This window comes from Talpa europaea (genome assembly GCF_964194135.1).
Source record: "Talpa europaea genome assembly, chromosome: 4".
NCBI classification, from domain to species: domain Eukaryota; kingdom Metazoa; phylum Chordata; class Mammalia; order Eulipotyphla; family Talpidae; genus Talpa; species Talpa europaea.
This window is the reverse complement of record NC_140070.1, coordinates 29,553,475-29,580,165: the sequence shown is the minus strand read 5'-3', so window position 1 is coordinate 29,580,165 and position 26,691 is coordinate 29,553,475. Positions and strand designations below refer to the sequence as shown.

The 26,691-nt window shown below is 36.7% G+C and overlaps 1 protein-coding gene across 6 annotated transcripts in view; it reads left to right on the top strand.

Annotated features, from left to right (window-relative positions):
• Positions 1-26,691, top strand: part of PSD3 (pleckstrin and Sec7 domain containing 3) — a gene marked incomplete at both ends in the record, with an annotated part of 417,861 nt that overhangs the window by 249,446 nt on the left and 141,724 nt on the right. The gene's annotated exons all lie outside the window — the stretch shown is intronic.

The following is a 26,691-nucleotide window of genomic DNA, read 5'->3' as shown; positions in this document are numbered from 1 at the left end:
AACTCTGCTCTCAGCTGCTTAAAAACTAGTTAGTGTCTACGATCCCCTGGAACATGGAAAATGAAGAACTTAACTTGGAAAAATGAAGAACTTAATGGCTGCAGTCTATAATTCTAGGCTGTGAAAGTTATTGTGAGGGTGGGTGTGACCAGCTCTTTGGCTGTGTGGGAAATAAACCAAAAGGCCTAAATTGTAGTGTTTAGCCAGAAATAAGTAATTCTGGCAATTTTCATTAGAATGATTAAACCCTGGAGTAGAGCACCAAAATGACATAATCTTTAGGCCTTTAGTTAAAAATAGGATAGATTTCAATTGCTTTTTAACCCCTAGGTGGTAGTGGAAGCCAGAATTTACGCATGAGTTGTTAACAAAAGCCATTCACATTTATATACAGCGTAGGTATAGTTATATATAAAACATGTATGTAAATAACTGCATACTTATAAAGAATATTCTCATATCCATGTTTTGGATATGACGTCAGTTTTATATGATTATAAAGGGTTTTTTTCCTTTCCCTTGCTTAGAGTTAGCTTCTGTGATCTCGATGGTCTGAGGTTCTGTACAGTGCCAAGGACTCTAAGCCTAAGCAGGCTCATCATTCAGGTTTATGCAGTGGATTGGACGACCTGTCTATCTTTTGGTTGGGGCCTGTTCTAGACTTCTAAAAGGATCACAGAATGAAGCTAGGGGAAATGTCAAAAAGAAGTACATTGCACTGAAATAGGAAAACTATTTCAAAAAACTAGGATAGAAGGTAAAATGTTCCTCCACGTCCCTGCATTTGCAGTTCCTTTCCACATGTTCCCATAGTCTTCAAATTTGAATCACCAAAAGCTTTCTGAGGGAAAAAAAAGAAAATGTTAAAAGTATATTTTCCTCATTTGATGCTTTGTAATTTAAACTTTTTTTTTTTAAATTGAAGTAACTGCGTCATAATATTATGTAAGATTCAGGTGTGTGTTATTATAAATCAACAGCAGTATGTGCTACCTTAAATTCACCACTTAAAGTTCAATTCTTTCATCATATAGTTGATCCCTTTTACCCAATTTACCCACTTCTCTGCACCCTTCTGGTAACTGCTAACTTCATCTTATAGTCTAAAAAGTTAATTTTGGTTTCATTTAGTTCTTGCATTTGTTTCGTGTCTGTAAATACCACATCTGAGTGAAATTGTAAGGTGTTTGTCTTAGTCTGACTTATATCACTAAATATAATACCCTTTAGGGCCATCCACATTGTTGAAAATGATATTTGTAACATTTTTACACATTTCCCAGTTTACTTAAAATGTTGAAATATATAGCGGCGGTTGACCTGCTATTTTGAAATCATTTAGGTTTCATTTAAGTTCCACTTTTTGCTTCAGAACGCCTCCTGCATTTTTCTTCTGTTTGCAGCAGTCATTTTCATCAATGGTAACTAGATGGCAGACCATTTTCTTTTGTGATAAAATTAGATGGAATGCACTAAAGCCCAGATTGTCACTTTGCAATCTCTAGAGAACTTAAAGATGAGAGAGGGTGGCTCAAAATGCAGTGTGGCACTGATCCTGGCAGATAATTTTAGCACAAGACTGGGTTTTCAGAGTTTACATTTAAAGGTACTAGTATATATAGTTAGTGCCAACATGTGAGCGTAGGGTCCACACATGAGGGGTACCGCTGCATTATTTGTGGAGTTTGCCACCTTCCCCCAAATACTTTGTTTTTTGTAATTCTAGGATTTTAATATTGTATAAAATTGGCTAGCTCAAGTAGGCACTCCTTACATGAGCCATTTCTATGAAGTTGGGATTGTGATAGTAACAGGGACTGGGGAGAGAGCAGTGAATACTTGAAGCTATGTCATCTTAGATACAGGTCTCACCCTGCTGCTTACGTGCTTTATGACATTGGGCAAATTAATGAAGCTTTCTGAGGCTTCCTTTCCAACAATAAATTAGAGAAAACACTTTCTTTCGCCAGTTGTTAGAAGAATTATATATAACAATAAAAATGTCAAGAGTTTAGCACATCCTCTGTCCATAACTAATACCTATAAGTCTTTTCCTAACCCCTCTTGTTCTGATCTATCACTTGCTCAGTATTTTGTCTTCTAAGATTTAAAAAACAGACGACAGGTAATATTAATCCCCCCCTTTATACTTATGTCTGGAAATCCTTATAAGCTTTCATTCCTTCATTCATCAAGTGTGCCAGGATGTTTCCCTAAGCCCCCAGTCCTTAGGGAGGCATCCAAGGAAGGAGTGGCGTTCACATTCTGGTGCCACCAGGAGACATGGGAGAGCCCTGAAGCAGAAGTGTGAACCCCGGGGGAGTGGAAAGGTTGGGGAGGGTTAAGGTTGAATCCATAGGGGTGGCTGAAGTGCTACTTAGGCAAAATCAGGAAGAATAGGAAATAAAGTGTCAGGGATAGAGAGAATCATTTGTTTTGATCTGGGCATGAGAGAGAGGATTTCTGAATGACATCTAGGATTTAGGTTCCTGGTGGTGCCATTTCGCAAGATTAAGAATACGGGAGCATTTTTATCAGAGCTAGAGTTTATTTTAAGAGTTGGCTAACCTGATATTCCAGAATTTTAGATGAAGAAACTCAGGGACCCTTAGGATAGTGTTGAAGATTTAGTCAAGGTTACTCAGATATTCCCAGCTTTAACAGGCATGGAGTAATTAGATTGCTAAGAGGCCCTAAAGAACAGGACTGAAGGTATGATGTGTTCTACTTGAGAATTTTACGCATGAAACATCAAGGCATTTCTGTCTTTGTAGCAAGAGAAGGTCACTGCAAGCTGTCAGAATTGAGGAGGAGTAGTGAAGTGGAAAAAAAAGGGGAGAGCTGAGGTCAGATTCTGAGGAGTGAGTGAGTACGTTGCCAAATCCTCATCCTAGTAAGAGCAGTGTGGGGGTGATTCAGGCTGAGTTAACACAGCAGGAGCTGTCAGCGCAGAGCCAGTGTCAGTGTCCAGTTCTCCACGGGCCAGGAGATCAGAGCTGGCGACAGAAGACAGGGAAGCAAAGCCTTGGTACGTGGTTATGGAGTTGGTCCAGAAATTCCATGGGTAGCAGCTGGTAAGGTGCCTGAGGACCTCCTACAGGCTGGTCTGCCTGTGCTGCTCTTCGGCATTTGGCTAATAGCTAACACCTTGCAGTTTTGTTCCTTTGAGCTTTTTCATGAAGAAGAAAGTTACCAAGTGTACTGTTAGCCCAGATTTGTTGTTACATTACTTGTGGTCTTTTGAAATTCTTTTGGAAAGAACTTATATTTTAAAAATAGCTTATAGTGTTCATTTCATCTAGTCTCATTCTTTAGACATAGTTGGTTAATATTTTTGCTGCTAGAAAAATAGGATAATTAGAATCCTGTGACCTTTTTTATTAATAGTGAAAAAACTGTATTTATAAAATGAAACTTTTATCTATAGACACATGAAAAAATGGAAGTTTAAAAAATAAAATTTAACGTATATAATCCTCTTCTTCACTTCCAATCCTAGACTAAGTCCCAGATGTTTTAGGACATTTTATGGTTCAGCATAGAGTTCAAATACATGCATTATATTACATCTAATGTTTTCCAGATTTGATTGGCTCTCTGTTTCTTTAAATACTCATGGTATTTCAATAGTGCGCCTATAACTAATAATTAAAGAAAGGAACACCCATTTTTTTCCTTATATATCCTAGTTGTCTTTCCTCCACACACAAGAAAAGATTTGTTTATTGCTTGAAGTCTTTATTTCTGCTGAAAGAATCATTTCTCCTTGTTACCAATTATAACTTAGAATAGTTTTCAGACTACTGAGTATTTCAATGGTTTAATATTATCTCCATCCTCTTAAAGATAGTTATCACAAAATTTTCATCCACTTGAATTTTTCTCAGTATCCATGTGAACATTGAACTTGTTAACTGTATCACTGAGGTAAGATCAACCTTTTAGTCCATGCTGTTCTGAGCATCAATAACACCTAGGTGCCTACAGTTCTCCTTACAAAAATAAAATAATTCTAGGGTAGTTTTTGTCTTTCAAATACATTTAAGGACATAATTTTAGGGAAAAAATATGAGAATTTTTTATAGAACACTTTGCAGGAATAGGGAGAAGTGGTTAGAGATCTCTTGTTTTTGAGTACAACTTAATTTTGTCTTTTTAGCAATCCAAAAGGGCCATTTCTAGAAAGTGACCAATTCAGTAAAGATAAAATCAGCCATCCAACCTGCATGGTATTTACATCTGACTGGTGACTAATAAGTCTTAAGTTTTGTGCTGAGAGTAACGTGCCACTTTGGCATTCAGACCTACTTGAGTTATAGTTAACCTGTGATGAAATTCACATTTCCAATAATGATTAGTTCTCAAAATTTAATGTGCAATATACATGATACATCTTTATTTATGATATGGATTTCTATGTGAATTCAAATCTAGTAGATTGCGACCCCTCCAAAAAAAAAACTATATATATAGTAAAACATCAAAGACTAGCTCTGTTGTTTTTGACAATGTAGTTGTTATCCAGTCACAGATTATTAGAGTTGGAAGTCACCCTTGAGATGATCCTGATGAACCCTCTCATTTGATAAATGAGAACACGGACTTTAGGGAGAGAAAGTGATTTGTTCAAGGTCCAAGTTAGTGTGGATAGGCAAATACAGAATAGAGATGAGTAAAGCTAGTTGTCTTTCCTTTATCATGGTTTTCCCACCTCTCACTTGAAATGTGGCGTGAAACTGGTTACTAGAATGTAGTAGACATAGTATGTGATGCAGATTTGAAGGTATGGAATTAACACTCAGTTCTGGGTTCCCTGCTGTTCACCAATGACCCTGTGTCAGGGATTCAAATTTCCTGATTCCCACTCTTGTTCTCTTCTCCCAATCTCATACTTATTAAAGTCTCTTCAATTTAAGCAAGAGGAGCTTTTAATCTTTCTTACCTATAAGGAAACGAATTTACAAGCAATTTATTTCTCTTGGTCACAAATTGTGTAGAAGGAGCCAGTACCAGTTGCATGAGAGACAAGGAACTCTGTGAGAAAAACTTCCTCCAACAATAGGAAATCAAATTCAGGTAGGTCAGAATCACCATCAAAAGTAAATGCTACAAGATAAGTTCCGTGTGGCTTTTTTTGTTTTTTACCAAAGTTCAATGATAACTTGGCTATAATGTTAGAAAAGGCATAGTACACTAAAGAATAATCTATATACCCTGGGGAAAAAATAAAAGTATATACTTCCTTCCCCTCCCAAACCTCTGTCTGCAATACTGATTAATAGGTTTATATGTGTCATAAAGCTATCAACTTTTTGAACTAGGTAATATATTCGAAATAGCACAGCAGAATGCCTGCCTGGGTTCAAACGATAGTACCATCATTTTCTAACAGTGAGCCCTAACTTCCCCATTTGTGAACTCATGCAGTGTTTCTCAACTCTGGCTATATGTTAAAATCACCTGGGAGAATTATAAAGATAACACAAAGCAAACAAAATTGTGTCAGCCCCTTCCCCCAGAAAGCTCTGATTTTAATTGATTTGGATGGGACTGGTATTTTTTTGAAGCTTCTCAGATGATCCTAATGGATAACTAAGCTGTCAGACCAATTCCTTTGAAGTTCCTTTCAAGTTCTAATTCTCTGCAATTCTGAGATTTTTATTTTAATGCTGAGATTTTTTTTTTAAAGATTTATTTATTTATTTTAATTTTTTTATACAAGCACTGGGTACAGTCAGAAGAGCAGGAGGGTGAGAGAATTCACCAGAGCGGGGAGCAGAACAGGCAAACTGACGAAGTACACTGCTTAGGGGAGCAGCGGGTGGCAGGAGAGGTCTGCCTGCCATGTGGGACCCTCACCCTGTGGCCGGGAATCGAACTGGCACTGCAGAGGCTGTGGGCAGCTTCACAACCCAGTGCTCAACCGCTGCGCCACCGGGGAGGCCCTAATTCTGAGATTTTTAATGTCTAGTCCAGGCCCTCAGCATAACCGTCCTTCAGTACTTGAAAAGTGACTTGTTTTTATGTTAACATTCATGTCAAAAGGAATGTTTATTACCACGGGAATCTTAGATTTGTTAAAAAAAAAAAAAACAAAAACAAAAACAAACCCTAATAATCAGCCAGATTTGTCTTTGGAGAAACAAATAATAAATCTCTTTTATTTGATGGCTTTCCTGATACATGAAGATCACCTTTATGAGTCATCAAAGTTATCTCCTAAGTCAGAATGCTCCCAAGTTTTCCCCTCTCATTTGTATTACATTATTACCATATCAGCATCTTGCTTGTTCTGCTCTGGTAATAATCTTGGTTCTGTCAACTCAGAGAAATTCACCGTAGCAGTTAACACAGTCCCTTGATGACCAGAGGAAGGAGATGAGGGGGTTTTGGAGATTGTCCTCTCAAGTGCTTATTGAGCAGAATGTTTTAATGAAGTCCCTACCATAGTAAACAGTTAATTGTGTATTGATGCTCAATGATCTGTAGACACATTCACTAATAAACATAGTAGATGATGCAATCCTAGTATTTTGGAATTCTAACTATATATACTAGGTATGGTTCTAACATTTAAATAAATTAGAAAATTTGATTATTGCAATCATCCTATGAAATAGTACTTCACTATATTCATTTTATAGAAAATAAATAAACCAAACAAAATATAAATAAATAAAAATAGAAGTAAAAAAAAAATACAAGGCAGGTAAGTACAGAGTACATATTTTGACATATTTTGCCTCTGACTTCACAGGAAGTGGTAGAACTCGATTGTGAACAAGGCATCTTACTGCAGAACCTGTCTGTAATCCTTTTCCTATCAGTAGAAATATCCTCATCTGTAAAATAAGAATGTTGATTTTTAACTACCTTGCCACCTCCAAGTTCTTAGGAATGTTTGTATATTCTATACGCTTAAACCAATGAATTTAACATAGTATATTCAAATGAAAAGTCTCTAGCCCCTTAGAGCTATTTCTAATGCATAACAAGCCAAGAGGTTTCCTTTTATTTTATTTAAATCACAAATACAATGACCTAGTTTATACAAGAAGCTACTCTTTTTATTTTATAGTCATACACGCATATACAACACGTATATAAAATTAAGGAATTTAGGTTCTATTCTTTCACCTGAAAGTCCAGAAAGAATCTGATCTGAACCTTGGTATATTTCACTCTAGAGTTTCAAGCCTTGTGGCTCATGAAGTCAGTTACCCTTAGTTCACAAGTTGGAAGTTGGGAGTGAAAGAAGTTACATGGAAGGTGTACAGTTCATGCTCCCACCTAAACAGGTAAACTAGGTTATAGATACACTCAAATTTGTTTTATAATACCTGCTGTTTTAAGAAACCTCAAGTTACTTCAGAAGCTTTTTACCATAAAAACAATTTATATGCTAATTATGTTATTTATTCTCTAAAGTAGATTTTTAATGAATTCTACTAGACAATCTTTGTCCAATTTGCCAAATAAATTTCCTAAAACAAATTTTGTTATTCAGTGAGTATTTCTTCAGTTGACTCAAACAGAAAGTTTCTGACTATATCATTGAAAACTCATTTTAAAAAACCCTTGCTGATGTGCAATGATCCTTTGTGTTCTTACAGTTTCCAGTCTGAGAACTCTGTATTGATTCTCATTTTATATGAATATTATTTTCTAGTCCTTGTCTGATTCATTCTGAAAGCTCAATCTCTCTCTGTAAAGCTTACATACTTGAGTTTGTCAGTAAACACCATGCTACAGGGAACTAGAAACATTTCAGAGAAAATCGACCTTGTAGAATCTACTCTCTACCTTACCATCTTAGCTTCACATATGTATGATTGATAACAATAAAATCTATAAAGCCAGCAAATAAAATATTTCCATTCACTGTGAGTCTTGGCCTACAGTATATCTTCTTGTGTTCATTTGTAGTCCATTCCCCATCTCAACAAATTTTTGTGAACCAGTATTACAAGTATGAGTATCTCATCCATCCATTGTGATTATGTAAACTAAGGCTTGGGTGTTCCTGTGTTTATGTGTCATTATTATGGGCCCTTTAACAGCAAACCTTTCCTTTTAACTGCATAATTTTGAGTTTCCATCTGAGATGAGGACTGTTACTTCTATAGTACAGAAAAGCTTTGTAATCATGCTACTCTTCTTTGTAAATTTTTAATTTCAGCTTTAGTAAGAATTATTTAACACCTTAGAAAGCATCAGAATGAGAAATTGTGATCTTTCTTTTTGTCGACTTTCATATTTACAGTCTTAGATTTGTAGGCTTAAATTGGGTGTGGGAAAACCCAAGATACTGTAACCCAATAGCTTCATTTTATAGATGGTATTTCCTGACACAAGCAGTTGTTTCTTCAATGTCTCCCCATGAGATGGAAAGTCTCATAAGGGCAGGAACGTGATTTAACTTGTTTGCCAGTGGTCCATGCCCTGGAAGGTACTCAGTTTGGTTTGCTGAATAAATAAAGAAGCTAGAACTTAAAAAGAGAAGACTTACACATATTGTCAGGCTAGCAAGTAGTAAAGTATGACCTAGAAACTTTATCTTCTGACTACAAATTTTGTGCCCTTTTTTTTGTGATTAAATAGACTTATACTTGGGAGTCTTATTCTGTCTAAAAGATCAAAATCAATGCATAGTTTACATTTATTGGATACTCTTTTTGAAGCATATAAACTTCTTTCATTGAACCCATTAACTTCTTTCATTGCACCCACTCATTGATTGAAGGAATTTTTATCCATAATTTTTACACATGAAGAAAGTTAGGTTTTCATGTAAAACCAGGAGGTTATATAGAATGAGTGTGAGGATTCAAATCTGGTTTTTCTGCCTCCAGATTAGTGATGTTTATACTTGTCTCCTCTCTCTCTGAGAGAGAGAGAGAGAGAGAGAGACTGCTTTATGTATAGGGATAAGTGTTTGTCAATATAAAGAATTATCCAAACCTATAAGTAACAGTAATTGAAATTATTTAGCCCAGCTCTTTATATTGATATGTTACAGACTCTAAAACCTTTGGAATTTAAGTAAGTCCTGGCTTGGTGTAGGGGTCTGTATTTAAGACAGTAGGAGAAGCATGGCTTCCCAGTTCTTTTCCCAAGTAGTAACCATTCTTCATCTCCAGCACCATTTGATTTGAAGGGCTTATCTTTTTTCTCTTCTTCCCCTAATTAGACTTGGATTTCCTCATTTTGTTTCCTTAAATGATTTGCAGGCTTCAAAGCTTTCCAACCAAATTGCAAGTGCCCCTGCAATGATATTAACACTTAGTAGAGGATTAGCATCTATAGCTGGAAGGAAGAGACTGCCTTTTTTGTTTTATTGAGGAGAATGGAGAAGAATGATGACAAACTAGGAAATGAGTGGAATCCACTGTAAAATTTGTCCACATTCTGTGAAATTGATAAACCTCTTCTTTTCCAATGAAATTTTGGTCCACAATCAGTTGAACTTGTTTCTTGGGAATCAATATAATCTCATCATATCTCTATATTTGTTTGTAAACCCACATGCCAACCACTTTTTAACAAAGGTCATGCATGAGTAATACCAATTTCCTATTCACAGAGATTGAGCACTTGAGAGGGGCCAGTGTTGCTCAGCATTGCTCCTGGTACAGCAAAGAGGCAGCTGCCAGTTACAGGATGTACTATTATGTTACCACCACCATTTAACAGTTTACTTTTTAGCTGTGGCTATTCTTCATTTGTTTCTTGTAGTCCATGACCATAGCAAGTTGAATTTATTTTTTAAAAAGTTTTTTAAGAGAACTTTTCATTTTTCTCTAGCAATTTATATGTTCTTTACCTAGTATCAGACCTTTATAACTTTTTTGTGTGTAAAATGTAAATTAAGTCAAAGGTAGTAAGAGAATCAAGTAGTGGTTCTATGATCTCATTCTTTTGTCTTCTCTTCCTACGTTTTTAAAGAATTCTGATTAGATGTTGTAATCAAGGATTTATATGATGAGATCATTTACATTGCATCTTCCAGTGTGTTCTTTCTATTCTGTTTTTCATTAGTCAAAGATTCAAGGACAGTTAATGATAGGGTGTATTAGGAAGAAAAGGCACTCAATCCTGGTCATTTTGAATTTTCCTTGTATTTATTTCCTTTGTGTTATTGTTATTTACAGCAATGGGGTAAGTGGTAGATGGCCTGCAAAGATGTTCCCATTGGTTATTCCCATGCTGAATGCAGTGCTATCTTGCCCCTTTCCATAGTGTCTGGGTTGGCTTACTGTGACAGAATATGGCAAAAGTGATACTCTGATGGCTTAGAAGAGACAGTTTCTGAGTCACAGTATAAGGAAGTCAAAGCTGTTGTGCTGGAGAGAGAAACATGTAATGTGGGATTTCTGTAGCCCTGCTGCAGCCTGGTCCACCCTAAAATGTGGCAGGGAGGCACATTGGCTCTTCTAGCCCCAGGTAAGCCTGGCCAACACCTCGTGGGGCAGAGACAAGCTACCCTCTGAACGTGCACCAAACTATACCTCCTCAAATTCTGTAGTAAGTGGAAGATGGTTTTAAGCCACTGCATTTGGCGTTGCTTGTTGCAAAGCAACAGATCCCTGAGACTGGATTTTTGTATCTTCCAACTCTACCTTCTTTTCTTGGATCTGATTATTGTTTATCCAAGTACACTGATGACCTTTTATTCTGAGAGGTACCTGCTAGCTGATCAGTGTTTTATTTATTGTGGTAGAAATCTGTTAAGCATCCTTCCACAACTGTTCTTTATTTTCTTTTTTAATGGGTTTTGTAGTTCTCCAAGTAGATGTGTCCCCCAAAAAGCCTCAGAAAGATCATTTCTCTGGAGGCTACAGTGACAACAATTTCTTATAGTTGATTAGGAAAGACAAAATAATACTTCTCTCTTAAAAGAGAGAAAACAGATGACTTATTTTCTCTAAAGAGCTCTTTTCTGTCTATGGACATATCGCAAATTAGACTACACTCACCACTCAGATTCCATGAGTACCTGTATGTTGTTGTACTCATGGATGAACAAAGAACAAAATAGAAGGTTTGGGGATAAAACATGAAGCAAAAGGCTAAGACAATCTCGGGTGAGTTGTAATGTTTGTTTTCTGTTTAAACAGGTTTTCTAAGGAAAACTTAGAAGGTAGTTATTTAATTTTATTTTAAAATTTCTGGAAAGATCTGAGACCATTTTTAAATTTAATTTCCTGAGAAAAATGAATGCTTGTTCTGAGGTCCTCGTATCAGCTTCTATAAGCAATTTCCTTTGAAAGCTCATGGTAGTATTTTTCTCATTTTGTTGTCAGCTTTTTTACTTTAATTAAAGATTTATCATTTTTCCTGTTGTCTTTCTGCCTTGCAATTCCTTTCCTCAAAATCTCCTGAACAGTTGATGAAAAAGAATGACTGGGGTGATATTTGATTCAGCTAAAGCTGAAGTATCTAATCTGTAGAAGAGGCAGGGTTTAGAGGATGGAAGTTGCCTTTCTTAATTGACAGAGTGAATCATATCAAGCTCACCTTAGTGATTTATTTATTATCTCCCATATTTGCAGTCATTATGTATTCAGTAACATCAATTCTGTGAGTTTCATAGTCAGTAGTCAGAATGAATGTTTTGCTGTGATGGAGAGGCCATGTAGGGGGAAGAAGCAGAGGCTCTATAGAGGACAAAAGGAATGGATTTTAGGAGCAAATTCTCTTTCCTTAATTTCTTTTAAAGATACATATTGTATTTCAGTCTTATCTAGGTACATGTGAATTTCTACTTGGTCATCATCTCTCCAATTCTAAAATGCTATTAAAAGCTAACTATGTATTTTTTTCAGTGTTTTCAAACATATTTCAAGTCTGTATATCTTGTTTTGCAGTTGTATTTTAAATTTCTGAAAAATGGTAGCACCATGCTCTTAACTCTAAGACATGGGTTCCCATAGGACATTTGGCAACATCTGAGGACCCTCTTGGTTGTTCTGCCTTGAGGCAGGTAGATGCTACTTGCTATTTAGTGGATAGAGGCCAATATGCTGCCAAGTTTTTGCCATGTGTGGGATTTGACAGACAGTTTAGACAATCAATGAATGTATGGGTGAGAGGTCAAGTGACTCTAACAAGGGATATGTAGTGTGTCTTTTCTACTTTCTCTTTCCTCAGAGGTACTGAGGGAAGGCTTTGACACAAATAGGGAAGGCTTTGACACAAAGGCTTTGTGTCCCTGCTAGTTCAGGTAATGTACGTATATAAATGGATTTTGCATTTCAACAATAGAGCTCAAACTAGATGATTTTTCAGGTGTAATGTGGGAGTGTGTTTGTATTGGAAAAGTCTTGCCACCTATGGCCAGAGATAGATGTCATTTTAACAGATGAGAATTGATGGCGAGGTTGATGTCAGGTTCTCAGCTTAGTGTCCTGAGGTAGAATGAATAGTTTTACGGCTGTCCCAGAGTTACATTCCCTAATAGGAACATTTCAAAAGAAATGGTGCATTGTGGGGAAAGCACAGATACAACTTCCAATTAGAAAACAACAATACTTCAGTGTGTTCCTTTCTTTTGAAAGTCAGGAACCAGTGTGACCGATGATGCCCCTGTTTTAGAAAAGAGGACACTTTTCTCTTTTGCGATGCTTTCTCTTCTAGTCTGTGGAATTTAGGCTTTGATGATGACAGTTGTTTTTGCTGAGTGAAAACATTGCTTAATACATTATAACAATATTATTAAGAAAAATAGAATCAGTAACTTCCTCAGTAGGAAGGTTTAGCAGGGAATTTATTCCCCTATTTGTGGAGTAGGTTTAAACATGGATCTGAAGGATTTCCCCCCAGAATGTCATTCATAATTTTTCATAGTGCCCTCCTATGAGTGAGTGTCCAGAGTAGTTCTGGATGTTTTGAAGAAGTCATGTTAAAGGTAAACAGTGAGATGGTCCCAAACAAGATACCACATTCATATTAAATCGGTATTGAATTTTGGACTGATTTTAAGAACTGCTGTGAATTAAGGACCCAGTTGAAGCAGAAGTAAAAGGGAAATCAGAATCAATTGCTTCCTTAGTTCTTTGCTAAAGCTTTTACAAATTGCCTTGTCATTATGAGAATTTACAGGATTGTGGATTCCACTGGGAATCTGGTTCAGAAATCTCTGACTAGCAGTGTAAATTCAGGGTCTCAGAGGGGGAAAAAAAATCAGACACATATTCATATTGTTCATATTGTTGATAAAATCTCCATTTCATGTTGCTTATTAGAATCTTTGTTCAATTGTTAAATTTTAAAGTTGCTCTTTTATCTTTGGATAGGAAAGGGGCAGGGAGAATCAAAGTTTTCAGTCAACTTCTTGAACACTGCATTTTTTGAATAGATATTTTGAGAAAATGTACGATCACAAGAAATTTATTCTCTAGACTGAGAACTACACTTATAGCCTCTTCCTTTCCTTTGCCCCTTCCCACCCCTTCATATTCATTTTGATAACTTATACTTTTTTTTCCCCCTTGGGTAGGAATGGGCAAATGAAGGTGATTTCAAGACCCTTCACCTTCTGGTTCCTGCTACCCCACAGCATCTTTTCCTGCCCCTTTGCACTCTGAACTCAAGACCCTTGAACTTTGATTCCTAAACACTCTTCTGCTGCTTCTTGCTTCTAGGTCTTCACTCATGCTGTTCCCTTCACCTCAGACACTCGATTACTTTTTATATGGAAACAGTATGCATCCTTCAAATCTTCACCTAGATGATGTGTCTTTCTCCAAGAAGCCTTCCCTGTAGCATCTAGTTTTTAATTGACTTTAATGTTGACACTAAAATGTAAGTTCAAAGAAGGTGAAGAATGTTGTGTTCATTGGTGTGTCACCACAGCAGACCTTGGCACTGGTGGGTTTTCAACTATTTGTTGAATACTTGGAATGAATATTTGAAAACTAAATTGTTTGAAAGGAGAAACCAATGAAGCTGGAAGTGATTAGTGAAAATGAGGAGTTGACCTGAATGATAAGCTCCTCAAGGAGGGAGTTTGACATAATGTTTTAACTGTTTCCCTCTTCCTTCCTTCAGTTTTTCTTTCTTACAGCAATTCATTCAGAAAATAGATTCTGAGAACCCATTATATTTCAGCATTGTTATAAATACTCAAGATATAACTGAAAAATCCCTGCCCTTGTGAATTTACATCCTAATGGATTAAAACAAATTAAGTATGAACATAGAAAGTAGCTTAGCATGCTAGTAGGGCAGTGAGGAGGCCAACTTGAGGGGCAGAGTATATTGCAAAGTTGAACTTTGAGTGGTTTCCCTTAACAGCATAATTTTACTTTGGAAAGTAGGTGGGTAATGGAGAAGTATATATAGCTTTTGAGCAAAGGAGACTTTTAGTTAGTAATTAGTATGCAGAAACAAGAAGCAAAAAGGCCAACTTAGACAAGATTGCCAAGATGGGGGTAATATCCAGCTTGGAAGAGGGTGGTGGCAGAGAGGTAAAGATGATTAAAGACATTTTTTGAGGGGGATGTATGTGTGTGTTTGGATTTCTTTTTAATTCAGCAATATATTTTGTAAAGATTTCCTAGATGGTGGACTGTCTGATGAAGGTGAAGGCAAAAGAAAAATTAAAACTATAAATTTAGATAGCCCAGGAGAATTATAAGAACACTGAGAAATACAGGACTAATAGTTATGGATGGGATTTAGATATTTTGCATAAATTAAATCTGAGATTTCATCAGACTTAGATTCATTCAGTTGAATCTGTTTAAGCTTTCACTGCTTATCACAATATGTAAGGTGATAAAGTACCCAAGACAGATGAGGCCTGTGCTGGTCATAAAGTTTACATTCTAGTGGACATCCTAATAAGAGAATAGAATTGCATAGGAGAGTGTTTGGAAATTTTCTGAGACAAATGTGACTTAAATTCATGAGAATGGATGATGGTGGGTCTAAGGTTGCAGATAATCCTTATTTAAATTTTTATATCTAGGATTTGATAAAATCACATAATGATTATAATCATTTATATAGCAACTGGTATCAAAATAAAGAAATCAGAGCTCTTTCAACCAGCTATATTTTTCTTCTGTATTTAGAAGAACAAAAATATTTCTTCATTTTTAAATTCTAAGCTGTCATTTTGTAAAAGTTCAGGAACTTAATGTCTTTGCCTATTTATTACTTGCAATATCTTACTAAGCTCACTGATGTCAATTTAGGTTAGTCTACAACAAGTGTATGAAAGAAACAGAGGCCAGTGATTCACATGATTTTTAACAGATTTAGCACATGAGTGCCTTTCTGGGCTAGGGAAGTGGTGGACTAGTAAGGAGGGACCCACAGTCAGAGTTTCTCCTGTTGTCTCTGTCTTCCAGTAATAGCAATGAACTGTGAGGTTAGTATCTTGGCTCAGAGATAAGAATGATTTGGCATTGATTCTTCTATTGCTATCTCAAGCTGTTTTTTTTTTTTTTCTTCATCCCCAAGAACAGCACTCTCAGTGGGTGTGGAAGTGGGTGGGACGTGAAGCAATGGTTTGCTTTGCATTGCCTGGCTACAGCTTGGCATTTCTTCCTTTTTTTCTTTCTCTTTGCGTCATTGCCACTGGTGCCACTAATTTTGCCTTCCCCCTCCATCCTTGTTTCTTTGGGAGCAGCTCAGTGTCTCAGCATTATATTTCCTTGGAGTCTTGGCAGTGTTCTCAAATAATCACCTAGGAGATATTATCCATCCCATCTTACAGGATTAATGCTAGAGGAATTCATAAAAGACAGAGAATGTCCTTACTGAATCTTTTCATTCCTCTCAGGTTGTCTTTTACTGTGGGATATATCCTAAATGAATATACACTGGATACCCTGCCCACTGCAAGGCAGGGGAAATTACCCAGAGAGTGAGAGCACTAGAATAGTGTCAACCCCATTCCCTCCAGTGAGTCCAGCACTCGAAAGCTAGCCTCCCCTAAGGATGTAGAAAGGATGTTCACCTCTTCAGACAAAGTGTAATTGGAAGACATGGTTTTCATCGTTCTTCCAATCCCAATCAAAGAAATCTGTCACATTAGTTTCTCTCAAGCACTGATCCTACTCATGTCTCCTTCATCTATTTCTGTCCCTTATATGATTGTAACATTTCTTCTCAAAGCTGGATGTTTTCTAAGTTTCCTAAAGAAGAAAGGGTTCTTGAGGCTTATCTTGAGTTAGACTTTAATGGATGGATAAGATTGGGGTAGGGTGGGATGGAGGCTTATTACAGACATGGGTTTCAAAAGAAATAACATGATTGGGGTCCAATAAATAGAACATGTTTTCTACACTGAAAGCTTAATGAAAGGTTGTTTGGCAGAATAGAACTAGAAAATTAGGATTTACTCAGTGATCTCTCACATGGGAGAATTCAGTTCACTTTATCTATGTCTCTTATAATCTTTATACATAAGTTTTCTTTTTCCTTTTTTTTCCTAGCCAATCTTTTTTTTTTTTTTTTTTTTTTTTTGGCCAAGTTCACCTGCCAACTCCAGTATTCCTGTGTAGAAGTTAGGATTATTCTTTGTACATTTACTCCCCCTTGTATCCTTGAACTCATGCGATCAGTCCCCTAACTCCTTATTTTACTCATGCATTCTTTTATTCCTTCCTCCATTTACCCATGAGGTTATTTGCTCTAGAATCATTTAAGAAATATTTCCTTTTTCTATATTAACCATTGCATGTCCACAGTAACTTCTATATTTCACCCTGAAAGAATTACAGAGAGATTCCTAGTCTTAACATAACTGCTATTTATTTTGGTACTTAGTATGTTGTGCCACCTTCTTTGTATTCTGGTAACTGACCCCTGTAATAGGCCTTGAAAATAGACACCTGTCCCCAGGATGCCCACTCTACACGAGGTTTTACACCCTTGCCAGCTTGTATGTGATGTAAATGCCAGCTCATATTTTTGTCTTCTCTTTAGTTTATACATTATTTTGTGTCTATTATCATTAACTTTCAAAAGAATTTTCTGTGTAACTTTACTCATGTACATTTACAGTCCTTTACTTATACAAATGACTGAGAGCAGGCAACAGCAGGTCCCATAGGTGATCTGATGTGTATTGACATGGAAGTGGCCACTCAAATGAATTTCTGCTTTGGGCAACATGAGAGGAGATTTTGATTCAATAAACTGTTTTTCAGTGACATAGTGTGGGAGTATCAACTCTCATCACATCAGAAAACATGTTCTTAAAATATATTAATTTATTTTTATGTGCTTCGCTTTTATATGAGTGCTTATTTGTAAAGGGCTAATGTACTTTACTATTATTATGCCTACAGATGTAATTATTTCATAAACAATACAATACCGCTGATGGGCTCAAGCTGTTATTTTTTGTGTGTCACTGGGAAAGTGGTTAGAAAATGCAAAAGGAACAGGTTTTTGTTCCTTTCCTTAAGAACAATGTGTGTGTGTGTTTAGGTGTATGTGTGTGTGCTTTTTACATTTAAAAATTAACAAAAGAGAAAGGGAACAATGTCATACTCTTTATATTTCTTCCAGCATGTTGCTTGGTACTGGACATTTCGTAGATCTTCAGTAAAGAAATGCCTATGGGCCTAACTTATATTACATTAAAATAGCTGACTGAAGGATCCTTTTAATGACTTGCTGTAAAATGAGAAAGTGCACTGGATGATGAAATCCAGAAATGAAAGAGAAATTACATCTATCTATGCACAAAGGCAATTGAGAGGTTTTCATGACAGCTCATGCCGAAGTGTTACTTAAGGCACTTAGCTTTCTCTGAAGATGAATACCAACAACAATAATATTGATGACTTTATCTAGTCTTTTCAAAGAGCTAGAGCAGCAGTGTGATTTGCAGCCATATAGCTTTCACTTGCATCTGAGTGCACACATAGCCAAAGGAAAAAATACCGTGGGCTGCTCCTAAGAGGCGTGAGTTTGACTGTGTTAATTCAATGTAACAGGATTTTTTTTCTCCAAGCACCTATTTGTCCTCTTGCATGTCAGTGCGATGGAAAACATTTTAAAAATATAAGTTCTGGTGTTTTCCCTAATGTTATAGATGACGTAGAAAGGAAAATAAACTGGTAACATATGCTGCAACTGGCAAAGAACATAAGATGGTCTGCGATTTGGTATGAATTACAGGGCTTCACATCACAGTGTTTACAGAGTTCAGAAGATAAGAACTTGGCAGGGCTATAGTACCCCAGGGAGCAATATGGAAATGGTAGATTTTGAATCAGCTTTTTAGGGACAGATGGGATTTAGACAGATGAAAGGGGATGCTGTGACAAGGAAAAGGGGCTTGCTGGGGTTAGGGAAGGGAAGTTTTGAGAGGAAGCAGGATGGGGAGTGGTGTCAGTGATGGGTGACAGTGAAGATGGCTGAGCTGATGTCTGGCTGTACATGTCTGGCCAGTACTGAGAGGAAGTGATGACAGTTGGAGACCCCAGAAGAGCCTTTTGGGGGCTGAGGAGGTCCCTGTGCTTCCCTTGACCCATCCACCATTGGCTGCTGCTTCCTCCTGGTTGGCTTCAGGCTGTTGGAAATGAAACTGACATCTGTCTCTTGGATATATCTAGATACATTTATTCACATCTGTACTCCCTTGGGGTGGGAATAAAGGGGAGAAAATTAATATCTGTCCATTTCATAAAGATTAAGTTTGTTCTTAGTATAGATCACTTATTACAACCAGCTAAAGGGAAAACCTTTTACAAGGTCATCTAAATAGAGAAATCTCTGAGTTTTAGCTGTGATTAGTGTTTCTACTGTACTGGAAAGAGAAAACTTAAGAACAGATACATTTTTAGATTGGTTGAACTTTTTTATTGTATTTGATAGCTCTATAAAGTAGACCAAGCAAAGGAAGAGTGAGTGTTGCTGCTTTAAAATAGGGAACAGCCTGCTCCTTGTCGAATTAGGGAATCTCTAGGACTCTGTCACATACATTTTAGTCCCACTGACATATTACTCCCACATCCTTGTGGGTAGTAAAGTTAAAATTTTTAAATGTTCTTTGATCTTCCACCCACTGATCTAGTAGACATTTAAGTTCAATACTGCAGCTAGGAGAAAGGGGAGTTGAAATATAATTTATACTGTTAAAAAAAAAGGCTCAAAAATCACAGTCTCTATGTCTGCACTAGTTTAGAAATTGTAACAATAAATTGGTTTCCATTTTTGAATGTGTTGTTAGTCATCACACTTTAAATTACATGGCGTTACTATTTGTGACCTACTTAAAATGGTCGTCCCTGCAGCGGGAACAATATGTGTGCAACCAATGGTTGACTTGTAGGCTTTTTTCAAAGCTGTCTATTAATTGCAACCATATTTTGAACATCAAGAGGTTAAGTAAATACTGACTATGATTCTCTATGGGCTGGATTTATTGGGCGAATAAGTGTGACAAATCTTTATCTAGGGAACCACTTAGTAAATAGTTGCTATAGTAATTAAATGACTCTCTCCTGCTGTGTGTTAAGATAGGACACATTTTCCAGCGTGCTCATTTATTTATGAAGAGCGGTTCCCAGAGCAAGAGTCAAGAGAGCCAGCCCTACCCTAGTCATAGTCACACGCTGCTCTGTGGGCTTGAGCAAACCACACACAGCCTTCCTCTCCTCATGTATAAAATGAGGCATTGTTTATCATCTCACTAAATGCCAATCTTTTTAAGGCTTTTATGCTCCCAGCTAGGCTATAGAAATTTGGGGAATGTAAAAAGATAAATACAGGCCCTTGGTCTCCAATGACTCAAGTACTTGATCCTCTACTTCCTTCAAGCATGGTTGATTCATCCAGATAGACATTTGTAGGCATACATCAAAATGAATCTTACATCAAATAATGCTGTTGCCTCCCTCAACCCCTATAGAGCCTGTTAGAAATTTGGCAGATTTTATTAAGAAATAATTGATCCCTAAAAGGAAACCATTATGATTCCTTTAAAAATCCCAATCAAAAATTGCATGCTTCTTACTTTGCTAGCCAGAAGAAAGAAGTGTTCTCAGGGAGTTCCCTGTGGGTCAGATGACAATAATATGATTCATTGGGGCTTTCAGGGAGAGAACTTTGTTCATAGTGGGACATGGGCAGTGAGCAAAAGCTTCTTTCCCAAGAATGTTTGTAATGTAATCTCTCTATTCCCATTGGCTAATGAGGCTTACCCTTCCATGTGCATATTTCTATCATTATGCTTGCTTTTCGAATAAAGGCTTAATTTGTTAAGGCTGGGCAAGAGTGATAAAAATAGGAAAAGTTAAAACAACCCCACTAATAATAAATTACTGTTTTTGAAAGTGACCTTTGAACTTGCTTTTCTTGAAAACTTGAGTTGTTATGTTTGTATTTAAAGTGCATTGGGTGTGTGCGACTGCACTCTTGCACATGGGTATCATATGCCATCTCCCACTCTATGGAAGTGGAAGAGGAAGGTTTGTACTAAAGACTGGATTTTTCTTTCTGGTGGATTTAATATGTATTTCTTTAAGAACATTTCACCTTTTTTTGGATCAGTTTGCTTATACGTTTTATATTTACCCCATCAAGAGCTTCTAATTCTTAATATTTCTTGCCAGTTGTAAATCTCTATAAACACATAGTTTAAGTATTGTTGCCTACATTGCTTGTCCTTTACTCAGTCAACATTATACTGTTCTAGATGTTTTCTAAAATGTCATTTCAAAGGGTCTTCTGCAGAGGGTCAGAGAATGCAGTTGTACCAGAATGTACTTCAGTAAACATTTGGTGGTCCATGTAAGGAAGAATGATTGGAATGTGCTTTCAACTTTAATGCCCACTCCAGAAATACTTGTTTACCTTTTTGTATCCAAAGCTGAAACTTTGGACATTTTAAGTTTTCTGGCATACGCCTCCATTTGCAGAGAATATTTGCTGATTTCCTGTGTACACACAAGTCCTGCCATGTTGGCTATAGCAGTAGTCCTTAATGTGGTGGGTCAGAATGGGACAGTCATAATTGCCTTTGGTTTCTACTTTACACCTTTGTGCATTGCAGCACAAGAAAACTTGCATATCTTTATTTTTCTGAGAAATAAAATACTTATTTGTCATTATGAACAGAGGAGATATGATCTATATTATATATATGTGTGTTAGCATAAGGTTTATGGCATATAAAATGCTTTCTTATCTGTTACCTGAAACCCAAATATATTTTGGCAAAACAAAATATAAAATACTGAATTTTGCTATACACACATATTCTACATTGCTATAAAGCTATTTGGGTAAAATGAAATGACTTGACATTAAAATAGTAGATGTGGGCAATTTTAGGAATACAGGTAAAATACTATACTAAATACTAGCAAAATACTATACTATAGTATACTAAAATAAGCAAGTCATTCTGTCTCAATGGAAGGTATCTTTACATTCTGTGTACTACTTGGGTAAATAATGGCTTCCTTGACCTGAAGTGTTTAGCCATCACCTGGGCGATTAGTTGGACAGGGTTTCAGCTAAAATAATATTTGGACTGAATGACATAATCTTGCTGAAATGAGATTCTATGACATATCTTTTATTAGCACCAATATGACTGTTGTTTTAAAGCAAGATGCCTAATAGCACATAATAAAATGCCTTTGAATATGTCTTGTGTTTGTACCAATGTTGGTTATTTGGCTTGAGCAAGTTCTTTCATTTTAGAATCTTCTAAAATCTGAAATAAGGCAAAGCTTGGAATTGGTCATTTCCTCAGGCCAGAAACTCAATTTCAGTTTTTTTAAATTTTCATAAGGACTTTGGGTGTTGACAAATACCTCGGTACAGTCTGATTAAAAGGAACATCATATATGCTCTACATTGAAATTGTTACTTTGATGGTCTCAACGGAGTACACTTACTTCTCTCTTTCCAGGTGCCTTCTAGAAACTTGTTTATCAGCCAGAATAGACTAGTGTTTCTCAAGCAGGCTCCTTGACTCTCTGAAGTCATAGTCACCTAATGTTCAATCTCTGTCTTCATTCTTTCTTTTAGCCACATTCTCCTGATCTAGGATAATTGTTATCACTTACATTCCTTAATCCTTTATTCTTACAAGAGCTCTCCAGCTGCTGACAGTTTTACAGAAGTCTGTGGCAGTCGGGTAGAGTCTGAACTTCTGTGATGTCTGTATTTTGCACATTGTCTAGGCATTCCTCCTAAACTGTGCTCTCCTCATCTGCCTCCTTATTAACCTGCTTTGTTTATAATTTAGTTTAGTTTCTAGTTTTGTGGGTTTTTTTTTTTGCACTAAACCTCTTTGCATTCAAACTCATTATTTAAAGTAGAAAATTTCCCTGACTTCTACTTGTTCTGTCATTATTTCAAATTTTATTCTTATCACCATATTTCATCTCCTAAGGGCATTTAAGGTTTCTACATCACATTTTATGACCTTTCAGTCGTGGAAGAGCTTATGCTCAACACAGTTAAGACATGAATCATACAGTAGTCATAGTTTTTTCCTGTTAATATTTTTTCTGATTATAAAACATATTAAATTATTACCCAAAACCTTTTAAAGTATTAAAAATCCTTTCAATGTTCCTAAAGCCCAGAGATAATGTTTTGGGGGCATTTTCTTCTAGTCCTTCTAATCTATGAAACTAAATAATCTAACTTCTTTATAATCACTGCCTCTGTCTATTCCCCACACAAAGAATCAAAACAAAACACACAATAGTATGTGAAAGCTAGAAATCCTCTTTTATAATTCCTAATGGGAGGAAGAAGGTAATGTGAACATGTAATAAATAATACAGGAAAACAGGTAGATAGTGCTCTATGATCCATACAAATGAACGTGTGAATGAGGGAATAAATAAATGAGGGAATTGATAAAATAAAGAATGTGAGAGTAAAGGACTATTAAATACATTATAACCTCATGAGGTTTCAGGAAATGGAATGTGTGTGTGTGTGTGTGTGTGTGTGTGTGTGTGTGTGTGTGACTCGGGTAGGGGGGTGAGTGGAGAATGGTTGTCAGAGCAGCAACAGCTACTAAGAAACAATCACAGGCAGCTCACAAGGGAATGTACATCAAGAGCGCCTGGAAAAGACAGGAAAAATATTCCCTTGCTGCCAACTATACTTGAAAAAATTCTTTCAAATCTGACACTGGGAAGTATGTGCAGAAATTCGAGTTCCAGAGTCAGGACTCACTGGGTGCCTTCTTGGAGACCAGCTACCACAAATCCTCTGGGCTATCTTTGGCATTTAGTTTAATCCTGTGGTGCCTTTTTTTTTTTTTTTTTTTTTTTTGATACTTCTATTTGCCAGGTCCCATTTCTGCTAATTTAGTATATGTGGGAGAGCTGGAGCAGACAAAAGTTTGTGAAATGGGAAAAGAATGATTGGTTCAAACTTAATTTATGTGTGAAAAAATCACCACGGCAGCCTACATAGACAGAAAGCACAGGAGGTAATGGGTTTTATCTTTCTGACTTGGTTAGAATGGCAGGAACTGACTCATCAAAGCCAATATTATGGCTGCTATGGGGGATAAAGAGCTATGGAGAAAAAAAATAATTATTTAAATGCAAATACATAAAGTAAACAATATATCAAATGTATTTAAAAATTCTCTTTCTGCAGTTTTGCTTCATGTTTAAAATTGGAGCAAAACATGTTTAAGCTTCAAAGCTTAAAGGATTATTTTTTGTAAGTAGAAAGGCAAATTAGAACATTTAGACCATAGTTACAATATGACAATTGCTAAACAAGAATATACTCATGGCAAGTTGCCCTCACTCCCAATGTTTTTTAAATTGACATTTTCTTTTAAATGACTCCACTCCTTATAAAAAAAAGTAGGTCTGTCATAAATGGTCTGTGAGTGCCATTTGCCATGGGCCCTAGAGCAGCAGGGCCCTGTGTTTGCCAGTCCTGCCATAGATTATACCAGTGAGGCCACACATTGATCCTGGGTTTTAAAATGCTTTCAAGTTATTTTTTCTTAAAAAATCTGTTATATTTAGCAATTAAGCCTAAGTCTAAAGGCTTCAAGTCTCTAGAAATGGCATTTATAATTACTGTCAATTGGCAAGTTAGGTAATTTAGATTTTAGAGTGTGCTTACTTTTCTTGAACAATATGAACCAGGGCAATTTTAAAAATAGCAAAATAAATAAATAAATAAAAATAGCAAAATATTGTCTTGTCTGAAAGCATTGGCATTTTGCAGGTGGATAATAAACAGTTACATACCTGAATATATTAATAATATAAATATTCTAGAATCGGGTGTTTAGATCTTAATCTAGATCAGTGTTTTTCAAATTGCAAGTGAGTGGATCACTAATCTAGTGTTTAGGTGGCTAGCATTTCTTTTGTCAAAATGGAATAGAAAAGAATGTAGTACTCATAGGAAAGACAGGTATTACTTTCTAAAATGTTTATTTCAGATATGTAGGTAGATATTTCTATCTGTATTATATGTATTATGTCTTGAAAATGTTATTTTTTATTGAAGATTGGAATAAAATATAAATTTCTTGAAAAACATAGACAATTTGTTGGTGATAGCTCTCCCTGGAAGTACTGCTAAGTTTGAAAGTTAGAAATTTGCTCTGAAAACACTTACTGCATTCGATGAGCCTCAGTCAAATGCTGCTTAGCAGTCTCTTTTTTCAGACTTTCAGTACAACTCAGAGGAGTTGCTATTACTATTATCCCTTTTCACAAGTAAAGAAAAGGAGTTTTACTATAATTTGTATCCCTGTTTTCTCATTCCCATACATGAAAAGCAGGGGGGGAAAAGTGAGAGGATTAAAATGTACACAATTGACTGCAAATTAGGTGTGTTTCCTCAGTCCCTTTCCCACTCTCCCCTACCTCCAGATGAGTCTGGGCACCTTTGCCAAGATTTGTAAAAAAGTATTCTTTACATAGTTGTCATTACAACAGCAAGGTATTTGTTCCCTGGGACAAGAGCAGACAATGTTTGGTGGCAATGCCCTGCCCCTCCTGTGTTGTCCTGAGAAATACAGCTCTGGCTCAGAATGTTCACGTCCTGCTTGGCCAAACAAAAACTGTAGTCACACCCTCCAAGGAAGCAGGCTGGTATCCATCTTCAGGCACACCTCTTCAGGGCTGCTCCCATCCCAAACATTCCAGACACGCACTGTATACTTTGGGAGAGGAATGTAGTAATTTTTCTCTATCTTGTTACAGTTCCACTGAGTCTTACATTATTATAATGAGCTAAAATTAGCAGGAGGCAATGCACATACGACTAATGAGCTGTGGGCTCAGAATCCCAGCTGTACACATTGTGCCAATAGACCTCAAACCTCAGCGTTCTTTAGCTACAGCTTCTGAATCCATCTAGGTACTGACTAGGAGACTTCCTCTTATACCAAAAATACATCAGCACTCATTAGCTTAGGCTTCTTCTTCCCTGGACTCCGCCTGGATGAGCACTGCCCGTCCTCTTGTGTGTGGCTCTCTTGCTCTTGTAACCTTGGTTGAAAATAACTGATGAGTGTTTTAGATACTGTCATGTATTCAGTCAAGTTAAATTTAATCCTTCTAGTTTATTGAGCTACCCTGTTGTTATGAAGTACTGTATGATTATGTGATATAATTATTAGAAAAATTAGGAGATATAGATAAGTAAAATGAAAAAGAAAATTCTGCCATAATTATATTTGCAGAATAGCATTGCTTTGGGTGCTTATTAAGTAGCTTTGTTATGTAACAGCACCCCCAAATCTCAATGATTTAAATATTTCCCCCACCCTTTACATGTCAGTGGCTGTGGGGGACTAGGGAAGAGCTCTGTTGTCCTCCAAATGTCTTCTCATTTAGAGGTCCAGCCCGACAGAACAGTCTGTGAACAGGCCCAATCTTGGAGTAGAAGGAAGAACAGGCGAGCCCACCCACATAATGCATTTAAATCTTCTTCTAGAATGTGACAGAAATCATATTTTTTCATTTTCTCTTGGCAACATGGCAATGGCTAGCTTCAATGAAATTGGAAGATTTCCTTGGGAAACCTTGCTGGTAGTATGTATGATAGTTTGAGTCACAATAGTTTTTCGTGGAATACAATACCCACATATGCAATCATACAGCAACCACATTCCACTTTCCAGTTTGTGCATATTTACACACTTCCCTCTCTGGGCAAAAGACATTTGCCCTTCCCCAAAGAAGAGTCATTCAAACAGAGCACACCTTGCATTCTTCTTCTTTTTTTTTTAAATAGATGAATTTCTTTCCTTCTATTTTTTTTTTTTATTTTACACAAGAACCAGGGTACAGGCCAGATGCGCAGGAGGGTGAGAGGAGTCACCAGAGGCAGAGTGGGTAACCGAACAGGCAGACTGACGAAATACACTGCTGAGGGGAGCAGCCGGCGAGAGGTTGAGCGCCTCTGCAGTGTGGTTGAGCTGCAGAGGTTGAGCACCTCTGCAGTGTGGCACTCAACCGCTTGCGCCACCAGGGAGGCCTCACACCTTGCATTCTTTAGTATATTTACAATATAGCTCTGATGCATGTAAATTTAAGTGGTTGTGGTCTGCTTTTCTCCAATTCATATATTAAAAAATCTCCACATATGATACATATTTCACTATTTCTATATACACCATATTTCATTATACTTGCTCTAAGTTATTTCGTTAGTCCTCCATTAGTAGGCATTTTAATTGTTTTAGATTTTGCTATTTTAACTAGCTGT